At 42.6% G+C, this 16776-nt stretch overlaps 1 pseudogene; it reads left to right on the top strand.

Annotated features, from left to right (window-relative positions):
• Nucleotides 1-15952, top strand: part of LOC148014674 (uncharacterized) — a 34873-nt pseudogene extending 18921 nt beyond the window's left edge.
• Nucleotides 15953-16776: the final 824 nt, after the last annotated feature.

Genomic DNA, 16776 nt, shown 5'->3' with positions numbered 1-16776 from the left:
ATGCTCGTCAAAATTTGTAGGTAGTGATGGCAGAAGACCTTGATCTCCCAAATAAATGTCCCGCCTTCTTGCTCAATCACCTTGTATCCTTTGCTCCACCAAATGAGCTTTCCCTGATGATACCTCTGTTCTAAATATGGGTGTTCTAAATAAGGGATCAGACGACCCATCAACCTCTATCACGATTTCCTTGCAGATGTTTGATCGATCTCGCCTAGACATGCAAGGCAATCATAGCTTTAGTGCAATCAGAAATAATAAGGTTTAATCTTATTAAGATTAACCTTATTTTTAAACTCTATCCCCTCAAGGTCAGCTAACAAGACTGTGGATTTATTCTTTCCTATCCTAACGATCCTATAGGGCCCATCCCATTTGGGCTCTAGCTTGCCTGGAAATAACTCACGTCGTGCATCATAATACAGAACAAGCTATCCTTTCTTGAAGGTGTACTTCTTGGCTTTGAGGTCGTGTAGCTGCTTCATTCAGCACTTCGCCACTTCTTGGTGCAATAAGCTCTGCAACTTAAGCTCATCTAAATGTGCCAGTGTCGTCAAGCGCTCAAAAAGTGCATCTTCATCGCTCAAAGAATGATTGATGGCAAACCGAATAGTCGGCAGCTCAATCTCTAAAGGCAAGACACACTCCTCCCCATATACTAACTTGAACGGGGTATGGCCAGTGGCGCATTTGAAGGTCGTATTATAGGCCCACACTGCCACGTATAACTTTTTATCCCAATCCCGTTTCTTTTCCGACACAATTTTGGACAGGATGCCCACAAGCTGCTTGTTGGTACTTTCAACCTGCCCATTGGCTTGCGGATTATATGGGGTTGTCTTGTTATGCTTGATGTGCCACAACTCTGTCAAACCTTTGATCACCTTATTTAGGAAATGGGTTCCGCGGTCCGACACTAATTCTTTCGGTGGACCAAACCGGCATATTATCTGCTCTAAAAGGAAACTAGCAGTTTCTTTAGCATCATCTTTCCTTGTTGCACGTGCTTCTGACCACTTTGTGAAGTAGTCAGTTGCGACAATGATGTACCTCTTTTGCGTAGTTGACGACGGAGTAATAGGACCCACAAAGTCTATTCCCCACTTCTCAAATGGAAGTATCGCCATAATAGGGGTGAGTGGTCATTTCCTATTCTCTCGACTATCATGTCGTTGGCAAATATCGCATCTCTTAACATACGCAAACGCATCCTGGAAAATGGCAGGCCACCAATAACCTGCTCTTAAAGCCTTTTGTGCTGTAAGTCGTCCAACAAAATGGCCACCGCAAGCAGAATCATGGCACTCTTCCAAAATGAATGGCACCTCATCAAGCATCACACATCGGCGATAGATGTCATCAACCCCTTGCCGATATAATGTACCTACGATCAAAGCAAACTTTAACGCTTGCTGCTTAATTTTCCTTCTCTCAGCTTTAGATAATTCGGATCCCGCCTCTCCTGTTGATAAATAATGTGTTATTGCAGCATACCAGGAGGGAATAGATGCCGTATCTATTTTAAATAACAACTCCATATCACTACCTTCAGCCACAGATTCTTTCGGCTCCCCAAAGTCCACTAGACATTCCACGATGCCTTGCAACCTTGGTGGCTTACTCTTGATTTCATAATCAAATTCCTGCAAAGTGATCGACCACTTTGCTAGACGATCAGGCGAGTGTAACTTATTCATCAATAGTCGAAGTCCCTCCGCCTTCGTATCAAGCACGACTTTCTCATAGAGAATGTAATGCCTGAATTTCTTAGTCCCAAAGACCATCGCTAGACACAATTTCTCCATGTAAGTATAATTGATTTCGGATACCCCTAGCTTCCGACTAGCAAAAGCAATCGGGTGGTACCACTTCTCTTCCCAAATTTGGGCTAAACAGCAGCTGGTACTATACATGGTGGCTGCTGAGAATATATAAAACACCTCACCTCTTTTAGGTGCTTTTAAAACGGGTGCTCTTGCTAGCTCTTGTTTCACATCCTCGAATGCTACCTTACAAGGGTCACCCCATACAAACGAACAGCTAAAGGACAATAAATTTGTAAGCGGCAACGTTCTTTCTGCTAAGGCGTTGATGAATCTACGGTAGTAACCAACCGAAGACAGAAAGCTATGAACTTCCTTCGGAGTGCGTGGTGGACCCATGGCAACTATAACTTTGACCTTCTCGGGGTCTGTCGCAATTCCCACCGAACTGACTACATGACCCAGCAACAGCCCATAAGGTACTCCAAAAACACACTTCCGTGGGTTTAGGGCGATGCAAAATTGTCTACAGTGCTCAAAGCATTTTCTTAAAATGAGCAACTGCCTTCCTCTCATGGTGGCGGCCCCTAAGTCATCAATAAACACCTTCAACTCTTCGGGGGATATGTCACCGAATGTCTTATCTGCTGTTCGTTGCCACAAACCCGACGCATTGCATAAACCAAAGGCCATCACATGGTATGCAAAAGTTCCAAATAGAGTAATAAAAGTTGTTTTCAACTTGTCCTCTTCTGCAATTGCCATCTGGTTATATCCTGCAAAGCAATCCATGAACGAATATATCTCCCTACCCGCTAATTGATCCAAAATCTGGTGAATAAATGGCAATGGGTAGTAGTCCTTAACTGTCTGCTTATTCAGTTCTCTAAAGTCTACACATAAATGGATTTGATTATTATTCTTCTTTCTAATCACAATTGGCGAACATCATTCCGTGTGTTGCACAGGAAAAATCAAACCTGCTTTCCGAAGCTTCTGTAACTCTTCAAACAACCCGTCCCTCAGTTCGAAAGGCATACGCCTTACTTTCTGCCGTACAGGACGACTGCCCTCTTTCAACGGAATTGTATGAACAGCAAGACTAGGAGGAATGCCTCTCAACTCATCATAACTCCAGGCAAAGATATCACGGAATTCCTGAATCAAGGCCACATAGTCCTCCCTTTCTGCTGTGTTGAGCATAGAACCTAATTTGATTGGCCGTGAATCATCAGACATACCAAGGTCTAGCTCGATAACATCTGCATCTCTTATACGATCTTGGCCCTCTATCGGCTCGTTCAAAGTGATCTGATAGATGTCCTCTGTGGTGGATCCCTCTTTGGACTCATCACTCGATGATGTCTCACTGACAGATAAATCTTCTAATGTCTCCAATTCTGTAGAAGATAGAGGAGCTCTCTCACTCTGCGGGGACTCAGGATAAGCATCAACCACCACACGCTGGGCACCTCTGCCGAATATTAGTCGACCAGTGGGTATATCCACTTGGCAGTCCGCTTGCAAGATCCAGGGTCGTCCGAGTAATACTTGGTAACTTGGACGGCCTGCAAAACGAATCACCCTAAAGTCCAATAAGCATTCTACATTTGCAACAGTGACATGGACCTTAGTAATGCAGCCTTCTGGCTATCTCAAACTATCATCTGCCATTCTGAGAATTGTGGAGGTATCTTTCTGGATCGCAAGACCCAACCTTTCCATCAGTTCAGAACTCATAATGTTAACAGATGATCCCGTGTCGACAATGGCATAATCTACTAATATCCCATCGACATAGGCTGCAACCCTTGGGCAATGCTTCTCAGCATGCTCGAACCAGTCATCACCAACTCGCGCAATACCCAAAGGTTCTACGATATACCCGGTACGTAGGATCTTTCTAAATTCCTTACGTACTCCTGGGGAAAGCTTAATAAGCTGTAAGATATTCACATCCGGCTTGACTTCGCAAAGAGAGCTCGCCAAATCGAATTCATGATAGTTCGATAGAGCTCGCTTTTCACGCCAAACCATCCGCTCTTTAGGTCGTTGAACCGGCTTTATTGCCTCCTTTTTAACTTTCACCTTCTTCTTTGGTGGTTCCTTATCGGCTTTACTTTCTACGGGCTTCAAAGGTCCCCCTTCCATGGCAGGATCCAAAACTTGCATTCCTTTGTCGCCTTGTTTAGGGTTTCCGTCGACAGGCTTATCCTTGTCGGCCTCTCTACCCTTTTGACCTCTTGTAAGGACAGCTCGTAGATTAGAGGTTTCAGCATCGTTAACACGTACAGCCTCAATCAAACTGACCCCACTACCACTTGGTAGCTCCTCCACTGTAGTCTTTGGTTGTTGAAGTATTTGTTTAGGCCCATCTTCTCGCTGGGAATCACTTCCTTGGGCACGATGATTAACAGGCCCTGGTTGCCGACTACCTCACTGGAGGGAACTGATCTTACTCCAGCAAGTAGTTGCTAAATGGCCGGATTTCCCACAGATGTCGCACTTAACATTTGGGCAATTCCTTGGATAGTGCTGCCCACCACACCATTTGCAACTAAACCTCGAAGGTGCACCCTCCTCTGGGTATCTACTTCTTATCAAATTTTGTTGTTTTTTAAGGAAGTTGACATCAACAGCTATTTGTCGATACTGCTCCGTAATCATATCGGTATAATGCTTCGTCATGTCCTTAACCTCGCCAACAACATTGGAAGCACTCGACTCATAGCCTTGGTCATTACCATGTCGTTCCATCGGCCTAACAATTCGATTAGGCACTGGTTGTTGAGTCACACGCATGGTGTTAGAATTGACCGCCTGGCCTCCACCACTTGGAGCCATTTGACTACCCGTAGGCATCGACATGCTAGAGGGAGCTGGTAATAAAGGGACATTCTGCATCATGTTTCCTCTCCCATTAGGGTTAGCCATCGCTATCCGTTGGCCACTACTACCATTGGCCATTGCCACATTATTTCCCAATCCTAAACCCATATTCGAATTGCCTCGAGAAGCATAGGCTGCTTGTAGTCGGGATTCCACCTCTTGTGCTCGTGTAATGGCAGTATCTATATCTCCCAAGGGGACACTGCTCAACTGCAATTGGATATTAAAGTCCAAACCATGTAGGAAATATTGCAATTGGCCAGCTGCGCGGATAGGAATAGAGGTGTCCAACTTACGGAAAACCTCTTTTATCTTCTTCGCATAAGCACGAATATCCTCGTGTGGTTCTTGGCGGGTCACATTGAGTACACGCAACCAATATTGCCCACCCCTTTCAGGGGCAAACTCCCTTCGAAAAGCTCCATAAAATGAATCAATATTCAATATGGTTCCGGCTTCTAAACCATGATACCATATAGCGGCTCTTCCTTTGAGAGTCATGCTAAAGAACATCATTAAATGTCCTTCTTCTTGGATGCGACAGTTAAACAGCAGATTTTGAAACTCCCTAATGTGGAGTTCCGCATCTTCCTCAACTAGCCCATTAAAAATGGGTAGCGGGTACCCTAGAGCCGGCAAATCCGTCATTCCTGCTGGAATTGCAATAGGCTGCGCCATGACAAGGATTGGATTTTCACTAAGAATAAGGAACGGTGGGGTTACACCTCCCGCACTTGACGTGGACTGGCTTATAGAAGGAAGGGGAGCACTAGAGCTTCCACCTTCTCCTAACTTACTGCTTGTGGCCCCAAGACCACTAGATCCACTCCCTCGTAAGGGTTCAGCACCATTACGCTTAGGGGAATATCTCCTAAAAATTTCAGCACGTCGCCTAGCTCTTTCGTCTCTTTCTTGCTTTTGGATTTCTGCTAGACGATGCTTATCAATAAATAACGGATCAATCTCAGTATCCTTTGGCATAAACTGCTAGTTGGTCCCTAAACAACCAGGATTCGAGAACCGCCACTTTTAAGCGGCTCCCGGCAAACGCACCACTGATGGACCAAAAATCGGGCCGGCACTGGCTCATGCACTAGCCGGGCCTCGTCCCTATGCACAAGACAACCCCTCGGCCTCGCGGCCAGGAGCGTCTATCAAAATCTCTGCCTTCCTAAACATTGCGTTTGTAATACGTTGTAGTCCAACTGATCCTAACCCAATATTACTCCTCAGAGGGAGTTCCTTTCACATAGCCAAAAGGCTCGAATCACATACACATGGGGGTTCCTCCTACGGCTAAATGCCGTCAACCCTCTGCGACTCTCCTACACCTTGGGGATTGGCCCCTCGATGCGTCACTCAACATCTAAACATTTCGCACAAAAGTCACTCAAGGTACCAAATAATCGTGTCCAGGAGTGTACCATTTTTTCCTCACTTGCTTTCCCCTTTGGGACCCGCGTCTACCTACAGCATGGGTACCTCACTGCCTCTCATCGTAGGTCAGGTTCCAATAAACCAATTGCAATGCATGTCCAGGAGCTGGTCACTGATATTTTTTAAATTCTTTTCATGCTCTATGCATTTGGTGGATGCCTAGTGCTCAAACATTTAGCAAGACAGTATCGTGTACAAGTGCAAAAACATTCTTTTAATGGTTTCCAACTACCGTTCGTGCTTCGTTGCATGGGCCTAGCACCGAGGTGATCCTCGTGCTACTAAGCTCTTAATTTTAATTATCATCCGTCCTAAATGCTATGCATAGAAATCAGCAACTTTCCCTGTTGAGATATCGAGCTCCACTCGTGATACGCCAGGGTGACCGTTGTGCATTTATGTCACCGACGTGTTAGTTGCAGATGCGGTTGGTACACCGCCCATGAATAATAGCTACATGATAGCTATCCTTATCTACTCTAGTTCGTGGCTCAGTTAGTATGCCACCTTAGTTAGTTGAGTTTGGTTTGAGACCCATATAGAGGGTTCTTCTATTTTCTTTGTATTTTCGGGGCCTGTTTCGGGGCCTGTTTTGCAGACGGAAGTTTTCTGCACGCACTCAAGAAAAGGCTCAGTTTTATGCTGTGCAACCACTGTTCTACAGGTCGGTGAAAAGTTACTGTAGAAATTGCATCGTGTGCTTGTGCGCAGAGACATTGGGAGTTTCAGAATCATCCTTGGTTCCTGTTTATGCAAAATCGTCACTAGGAAGTGACTGTGTGGTCAAATACCACTTTCGCCAGTTTTGCAGATTTGCCCTTGTGAGGGTGAAGCTGTGTTTTTTGCAGTGACAGAATTTCTTACAGTATTCTGTAATGGCGTCTGATTCTCTTTCACAGATTGTCACTGAAAAGCTTGACAAGAACAACTTCCAGGCATGGAAGTTTAGAATGACGAATTTCCTTATGGGAAAAGGATATTGGGAATTTGTTGCAGGAAATGAAGAAGAACCAGTTCTTCCTGATGTTCCCAATCAACAACAAATGCAGGCATTTAAAACATGGCATGAGAGAGCCAGGAAAGTTATGTATTGGCTGTCTATCAGTATTTCAGACTCTATGATTGTGCATATTCAGGATGCAAGTACGCCAAAGGAGGCATGGGATACTTTGTCAAAAATGTATAGCACAAATACGCAAGCCAGGAAAATGCAGCTCAAGCAAGAGTTGCATAATGTGCAAAGAGAAAGTATGAGCATCAACGACTACCACATGAAGGTGAAGAAGATTGCAGATGCACTTGCTTCCATTGGGTCGCCAGTGGAAGATGATGATTTAGTTTCCGTGACCTTGAATGGTCTAGGAAAGGATTATGCACAGTTTCAGACATCCATTTCAGTTCGTGAAAGATTTCCTGATTTTGAGGAGTTGATTGCTCTTCTAATTTCTGAGAAACAGAGAAATGGTGGTACATCTTCTTCAGGAGGAACTTCAAAAGAAGCTGTCTTCTACTCAAATGCTGGAAGAGGTAGAGGCAGAGGTAGAGGAGGCCGATTTGGAGGCCGTGGCAGAAATCAGAATATGCAGCAAACTCAAGAAAACCAGTCCTATGGAGGAGGACGTGGTAACTCTAGAGGCAGGGGGAGCCAAAGAGGTCGTGGTGGATGGCAAAGAGGCCAAAATGCAAACAGTAATGTTGAATGCTACTACTGTGGTAAAATGGGTCATATGGCTAAAGACTGCTATAAAAAGCAGAATGACATCATGAATGGAAAACTGCAACAAGGGAATTATGCATCTTCTAGTAGACATGGTGATGACAGAAATGAGCATTTGTTCATGGTGCAGCACATGAACAATTCTATGACAAGTGCAGAAGAAAGCAATGATGTATGGTATGTTGACTCAGGTGCATCAAACCACATGACAGGTCATGCAGAATGGATGGAGGATGCAAAGAAAATGGAAAAACCAGGATTTGTGGAGACTGGTGATGATACTGCACATCCTATTGTGCAGATTGGAAAAATTCCCTTGTCTATGCAGGGTGGGAAAAAGAAATACCTGTCCGATGTATTTCATGTCCCGAATATCACCAAGAATCTGGTTTCAGTTGGTCAAATGGTTGAACAGGGCTTGCAGGTCAGATTTAATCCTCATGGATGCTTTGTTGAGGATATGAAAAATAAAGGTCGCTTGATAGCAAAAGGAAAGAAGAAGGGCAGAATGTTTACATTGGATGCAGACATGTCTGAATTGAGTGCAGCAATGTTTGCACATGGGACCGGTGTAGTTGCAGATATTGATATCTGGCATAAACGCATTGGTCATGTTAATGTACAGCGACTTAAATCAATGCAGGCCCAAAATATTGTTGCAGGATTGCCCAAATTCAAGGTTGCAGAAATGCATAAGGTATGTGAAGCCTGTCAGTTTGGAAAACATGCAAGGAAACCATTTCCTAGACATGTTCAAGAGAGTGAGAAGCCATTGGAATTAATCCACTCTGATGTGTGGACTACTAAAGCTGCATCTCTTGGAGGCTGTCATTATTTTGTCACTTTTATTGATGACTATAGCAGAAAAGTTTGGGTGTATTTTATGAAAAAGAAAAGTGAAGTTTTTGGGCATTTCAAAACCCTTAAAGCTATGGCTGAAAAAGAAACAGGTCTGCAAATAAAATGCCTAAGGTCAGATGGAGGGGGAGAGTACCTCTCAAATGAGTTTGCAAAGTTCTTGCGGGAGCATGGCATAAAGCAGCAATATTCATGCAGTTATACCCCACAACAAAATGGAATTGCAGAAAGGAAAAACAGGCATATTGGAGAGGTATCTCGTGCCATGCTCAATGAAAAAGACTTGCCAGATTTTTATTGGGCTGAAGCAGTTGCTACAGCAGTCTACATAATGAACAGGACTCCCACTGCAGCAATACATGGAATGACTCCAGAGGAGAGGTATACTGGTAGGAAACCAGATATTTCTCATTTGAAAATTTTTGGTTGCATTGCCTATGTACATGTGCCAGATGAGCTGAGATCCAAGTTGGATCCAAAAGCTGAGAAGTGCATCTTTATTGGTTACTCTCTGCAGCAAAAAGGGTATAGATGCTATAACCCTTCTACTCGTAAGTTTACAGTGAGCAGAGATGTTGTTTTTGATGATATGAGTAGCTGGTATAAACCAGTAAATGTGATTGATGATGTAGATGCACAAAATGGTAATGCTGCACAAAATTCACAGCAGCAGTCACAAAATATTAGTGGACCTGGAGCGTCCTCTAGCAGTGGTTCACATTCTTCGCCATGGACAGGCAGATTGAGATCAGGAGATTCTTCTCAAAGCAATGCAGATAGTGGTATGCAGGTATCACGAAAAGGAAAAGAGAAAGTTGATCAGCCCATGTTTGATGTGAATGCAGGTCACTCTTATGTGGATGGTGAATCCAGTGGCTCAGAGCAGAGCATTGATGATGAGTTGGGTATTCCTTCTATTGTTACACCTGGAGTAAGGAAGACCAGGGATGTTTTGAGAGCACCTGGGAGTGAACCTACTTTGCGCAGGTCTACGAGAGCTAGGTATCCTGTGGATAGGCTGAAATATGATGGATTTACAGCCATTCACTATGCATATATGGTCAAGGTGATACAGGAACCAGAACCCACTTCTTTTGAGCAAGCCATGGGAAAAGAAAAATGGGAGAAAGCCATGGATGAAGAAATGGATGCCTTGGAAGCAAATGCTACATGGGAGTTAGTACCTTTGCCTAAAGGTAAGAATGCAATTGGCTGTAAGTGGGTTTATAAGGTGAAGCACAATGCTGATGGTTCTGTGAACAGATACAAGGCAAGATTAGTAGTCAAGGGGTATGCACAAACATATGGCATTGACTATGAAGAAACATTTAGTCCGGTTGCAAGGATGGCAACCGTAAGAGCAGTCATTGCTATGGCTGCATCAAAGGGATGGTCTTTACATCAGATGGATGTAAAGAATGCCTTCTTGCATGGTGATTTGCAAGAAGAGGTCTATATGGAGCAGCCACCAGGTTATGTGCATGCTGTTCATCCTGAGTTTGTTTGCAGGTTGAAGAAAGCCTTGTATGGCTTGAAGCAAGCACCTAGAGCATGGTCTGACAAGATAGGACAGTATCTTGTCACTATTGGCTTTCAGATTTCCAAGGCAGATTTCTCACTTTATGTGAGAAAAACAGAGAAAGGTATTATGCTGCTTGTCATTTATGTTGATGATTTGATTATGACAGGTGACAGTGATGAAGATATCCTTCATGTGAAAATGCTATTGAAGCAGAAGTTTGAGATGAAGGATTTGGGAGAGCTGCGTTATTTCTTGGGCATTGAGGTGATTAGATCACCAAGTGGGATACAGCTATTGCAGAGGCAGTATGGATTGGACATGCTGTCCAAATATGGGATGACAGGCTGTAAGCCTATTTCAGTTCCTTTGGAGCAAAATGTGAAGCTGAGCACAGATGCAGGTGAGCTTCTAGAAGACCCTACTATGTACAGACGCATAGTAGGAAGTTTGATTTATATGACTATTACCAGGCCAGATTTGAGCTATGCTGTTGGATTGGTAAGTCAGTTTATGCAGGCTCCAAGGAAACCACATTTGGATGCGGCTAGACGCATACTTAGGTATGTGAAGTCCACATTGCAGTGTGGACTATTTTATGAGACTGGGGTTCAGATACAGTTGCATGGATACACTGATGCTGATTGGGCTGGTAGTATTTCTGATAGACGATCTACCAGTGGATATGTATTCTCTTTTGGGAGTGCTGCAGTCACTTGGAGCAGCAAGAAACAGCCTACAGTTGCCTTGTCGAGCACAGAGGCTGAGTACAGGGGTGCAGCAATGGCTGCATGTGAGGTAGCTTGGTTGCATAAGCTACTTTATGATATGCATCAGTCTACAGATGGGCCAGTTGTCATTTATTGTGACAACATGAGTAGTATACACTTGGCAAATAACCCAGTCTATCATGCTAGAACAAAGCACATTGAGGTGCATTATCACTATGTGCGAGAGAGGGTTTTACTAGGTCTTATTGATCTAGTTTATGTCAGCACAGAGGATCAGGTAGCTGACATATTCACGAAGGCATTGGGCGCAGAGAAGTTGCGCAAGTTCAGAGACCTGCTTGGTGTGCAGGAATTGGGATTGAGCTCGAGGGGGAGTGTTGAGATATCGAGCTCCACTCGTGATACGCCAGGGTGACCGTTGTGCATTTATGTCACCGACGTGTTAGTTGCAGATGCGGTTGGTACACCGCCCATGAATAATAGCTACATGATAGCTATCCTTATCTACTCTAGTTCGTGGCTCAGTTAGTATGCCACCTTAGTTAGTTGAGTTTGGTTTGAGACCCATATAGAGGGTTCTTCTATTTTCTTTGTATTTTGAGTTCTTTTGGCTTACACAACTAAGAAGAGGAAAACTGTTTTCAGCCTCCACCCTTGTGTGTCTTCCCCCATTGTGCAAGCAAGAAAGCTTCAAGCGAGACTCCTTCCTTCTCTCCCACAATCGTGACATTCCCATCATCTCAAACGGCATTTAGACATATTTCAACTTCTCTATCCTTCCCCGTTTAAATATTGCGTCGTTGGATAGATTTATAGGGTATTTTACTATCATTTTATGTGAAAAAAACGGAAAAAGACACACTAGAACAAGAAGGTGCGGTTGAACTAAGGCAAATCCTCATGCTTCAGTCCCCACAAACATTCACAAACATTGCTCTTATTTATCCTTATTTTTCGAAGCCCAAAATATATTTTCCCCCTATTTTTTAGGGTTTTTCCACCCTTTTCTTGCCATTTTTTCCATTTTCTCCCATTTTTTTATTACTAAAAATTAAGAACAGATTAGGGGCTGTGGCCTTTAGTTCCTTCTTGCAGAAAAATGAAAGTTTAGTTGGTGTTCCTATTTACTTTCCCATTTTTATGCCAAAAACCGTCATTTCCCCTTGATTTTTCATATTTTACGTGTTTTAATGTATTATTTTGAACCACAAGATGCATATTTTTCTGATTCTCTGATTATGACCAGCAAGAATTCATGGAAAACAGTGACATGAACAATTTTTAGCCCACATGAACAACATTTCATCAATCAAAAGCCATAGAATCTCACATTTCCTTTGAAAATTTTAAATTACCGCTTATTTGCGTGTTTCGGGTTTCATGTCCATGGCTGCAAATCTGAAAATCAGAAGCACTTCATGCTCAGCACGATCACCAATCACCATTTCCAGCCCGTGGAGCAATCCGATCCATGCCGGACAAGCCTCCATCATTCTTTCTTCTTCCGTCTTCTTCCCATATGAACTTGCCTTTAGAAGAGAGAGAGGGAGGAGAGAGAAAGACTGAAATCAGAGATCTTCAAAGAGAGCATCATTTGACGGGCGAAGGGCGGCGAAATGATTGGCATCCAGGAGGGAATGAGGGGCAATGATGATTGGCATGGGTTGTTTGCAGGCTGGAGATCACCATCGAGCATGGAGCGCATTTTTCGGCGCAGTATGGCGCCTCCTCTTCTCCACATTTTTTCCTCATCTCCTACATCAAACTTTCATGCTACATTTAAAATTGGGCTCCCAAGGGTCACTTGCCCATTTTGGCCAAATTTTGTCCACCTCTTCGTATCTTGACCGGTTTCTTGGCCATTTCCCCATCCGGACTCGGAATTGAGCTCTGAAAAATCCTGGGCGTCCGGCTTAGCATCCCGCATTGGCCAGTAGCTCGTGTCAACCCGCACAACTATCTGAAAATTTATGAAAAATCAACAAGTGTCGCTCGGGCGCCTTTAAAGCACTTTGGCGCTTAAAATCGTCCTAGATCGAGCCGCCGCCTTTGACGGTGAATATTTTTCCCTTGATATTCATAATTTTTGCTATTTTTAAGCACTTCCCGCCACCTAAATTCCGCTCTCACGTCTATATTTTTATCTATAGAACTCAATCTTACAAATTTTCCTTCATTAGCATGAACGAGTATGCCATTGTGAAGCCTAGCTTGCAGGATGTACTTTGGAACTACAACAATATCTTCAAGTGTGACATCAATGCATTCTTGAGTGCCTTACCCCAGGATCAACTAAAACTGTTGGAGTCATTGAGAGCAAAAGATAGCAGTGTCAAGGGAAAACAACAATGGTATCCATTGACAAGGGGGTACTTGGCAAGATTGGTATTTCAAGTAATACATGTCATGGTTGTTATTAAGAGGGATTATAATAGATAAGTTTCCTTTTTAGGGTAAAATTTAAAAGCTTCTCTTTTGTTGTGAAGGTTGAGTATACTTCAGAACTCAAAAAGGTTGAGGATTTGGTATTAAACACAGTCTCTATTGAGAACAGAGAGGAGACATTGAAAAAGGAATGTGCCAAGATACATAAAAGATTGGCAGACAAGATGGGCATGGTATGGCCCCTTTGCTTCTTAGTATACTCCCCATTACAGTAAAATATCTAAATATAGGTTTCTTATCCACTTTGCATGTTCTTAATGTGCTTGATCCCAAGCTAGGGGATCAATGGTTGGATAGAATATTTACACTGAAGTTTGATAGCCCAGACTCAGTGATTACTATTGCCAAGTTGAAATTCCTGGCAAATGCTGATATGAGGGAAGAAAAAAGATTGGTGATGCTCTCTCTCTTGGATGCAAACAAGAGATTAAAAGATATGTATGGTATGCCATCGTCAGATAATGAGTACAGATTGTAAGTGTCAATTTGAAAGCTTTTGTAGTCTTGATATTGCTAGTATCATGTGTATCTTGTGATACTAATAGATTTGATTTTTTTTGTTAAGGTGGTTGACACGGGAGTGCTTTTTGGAAAATGTTGAGGTCGAGGCTATTCAAGCATTGGAAGACTTGAAAAAAATGTGTGTTTTAGGTACACCATTGGATCTTCCACAGGATTACTTATTACAAGATTACATGGAGGGTGTGAAATTAGAGGTTAGAAAATATATGTTTGCTAAGAGCAAGAGAGCAAGCTATAGATGCACGAGGATCAAAGAAGGTGGAAGGTCCTCAGCGCCGAAAGAGAAATGAAATCATAATGTCTGCATATCGAGTTGTCTACAGGTAGATTTGTTGCCATAATGAGCTTAACTTTAGTTGCTCTTTGTTTATTTTAATAGCTTGTGCTAATATGTCATGCAAAAGGTATCTACTTCATTTGATTGGAGAGAAGAAGATAGCCAGGGTTCCAGATCATTGCAAAGGATGGATTGACAGAGATAATGAGGAAGTATGCATGTATCCCAAGAGCATGCATAATCTCTCTGATTGGGAGATCGACCATTGCCCTTGGTGGGTGGATCTTGGAAGTGGATATGTTTTGGCAAGAGAGAAGGAATTGCACAAAGTGCATTCCAAAAAATATGTTGATACACCTCTTGGGGATCGATGCAATACACGGTCTAAAAAGGAGACAAAGAAAGAAAGTGATGGTAAGATTATATTTTGGGTGCAATGGTTGTGAAGTTTTTTTCCCTTGTTAAAATGCGAATCATTGCAAATGCTTTGTGCTGCACCAATGCAAGAGAGAGAAGACAATAGTCCCAAACAACATGAAGTGGAGCAAAGGAGTAGCGTCCAAGGAGGTGGAATAGATTATATCATTAGAGATCGTAACACATGTTGCATCCAATGTATACTCATATATTCTTGTTTATTGTAGGGCAAAAGGTTGCCATCAAGGAGATCATTCTATTTGTATTTTTGCCTTGCCCACTAAATGATATGCATTCCAATAAAGATGATGACGTGATAAGTTATGGGTGCATGATGGGTGACTACATCTCTATGGGGCAAGATTTTATTGCAGGGAGAAAAAAATGATGCTTACAAGACAATACATGAGTTCTTTTCTAGGCTTGCAAAACATGATATGACATATGTACGGAATGGGAAGCATGTGAAATGGGCTTGTGATGTTGTCTTCATTGACTTTCCTACTGGATGTTTGATTGATAAAGAAACCACCTTGCCTGCTTGGAATATGCTCACGGAGGCACACATTCGCCTAGGAATTACAGTTGTTGCTGCCTCTTTGGGAGATAGTGGATGGTTAGTTACTTGGATTACTTTGACAGGTATATTGTCCTGGTCAATGTGTGTTGGCATAAGTACTTAACTAAACAATAAAGTAAAGTTTTTCTTTGATAAAATAGGTGATGCATTATCTTGGCTTGAGAAGTACATACATGTGCTTGGTCTCGAAGTTGTCAGGTGAGTTTTTGTGCTTGACAAGCTTCCATATGGCTATGGGGAACAATGAGATCTTGAGGTGTCAGTAAGTGATCTTAAACTTTTGGTTTGTAATTCTTGTAGTGAACATATATGACCTTTATGCTTTATGTAGAGCCGATCTTCTCTTTTGGTATTTGCTCGTCGTAGTGGATGTCATCCACCCACCTTTCTTGGAGAGAGCAGCTCTCAATTCCGCAAGTTGCAAATTGATCCATCGAGTGACTGCTGGCCCCATTACCTTCCAGAGAGAAATAGATTGGCACGACCATCTTCTTCGACTCTTTGGCGTGGAGGTCTTCAGAGATCACCTGTATTCTTGCTCTGTGTATTAGATCTTTTGTGTCCACCATCGGGATTGATTTTGGAGATGGGGTGTGGCACTGCACCTCTGATGCGTGCATGCCAAGCATCTTCTCGTCCATGTTTTTCATTTGATATATGTGAAGATATAGTCGATGTTGTGGTTTGACCTCTTGTAGAAGAAGTAGGTGCAAAGAGAGCGCTTGGGTCTTGATGATGAGGAGCTACAACTAGATGCCTACAAAGTGCAAGTTGTGGACAATCCCTATGATGATTAGTGAGCATTCAAACTTCTGATACTTTGGAAGCAACTTTTATTATTGTCACTTTTATCAGTAGAACTTATGTGTAGTTATGGTGAAACTAGTTATGAATCTTTGTTTTGAACTACACTTTACTTTTATTATACCATTAACTTTTCTTGCTCGCTTTTTTGGGCTCGCTCGGTTTTGTTCGCTCGTTCAATTGACTGCCTCGAACTACTGCAAGGATTGTGCTTTCTGAATCTTCTTTCCCGCTCTTATGCCACTACGCGGGCATAGTGTGAAAAACTCTAGAGTGCATCATCATCTAACTTTCTTATTGATCTAGAGAGTCAATGTGATCTAAGTCATTAGTAGTACTAGTGTGAGTGGCGTGAATGGTCAAAAAACACTAGATTTTTGGACACTTTTAGCCTATTTTTATATTATTTATTGTAAAAATTCAAAAAAGTTTGAAAAGCTTCTAGATTAGGATGGCATGTAAAAAACAAGTTGCTTTTTCAGTCAGTTATGGGATTTTTCATAAAAAAGAAAGATTGGCGAAATCGAGCGCGTCACGATCGCTGTTAACAAGATGAAAACTACACTTGGAATTGGAAGAAGAAGGAGTGAACTAGGAGATTTAAGACCAGGTGTCTTCAAGTTTTACCCCCTTTCCAAAGCCAACAGAGCCATTAGATTTGGGTTCCGAGCAGCAAAGGAGCTATTATTTTGATACACGTTTTTGTTCTACGAAGGAGCTCCAAAAGATCTAATGCCAGGAGATTGCTTCTGATGAGTAGTGCCAGACAAAGGATTTCAAGTTATATCAATACATATTGATTCAATTCATTGTGCTT

The sequence above is a fragment of the Lygodium microphyllum genome, chromosome 25, assembly GCF_053477565.2.
Source record: "Lygodium microphyllum isolate KBCC chromosome 25, Lygodium_microphyllum_v1.1.10, whole genome shotgun sequence".
In the NCBI taxonomy this organism is placed as follows: domain Eukaryota; kingdom Viridiplantae; phylum Streptophyta; class Polypodiopsida; order Schizaeales; family Lygodiaceae; genus Lygodium; species Lygodium microphyllum.
The sequence above is the reverse complement of the archived record's forward strand: the minus strand, read 5'-3'. Positions and strand labels throughout refer to the sequence as shown.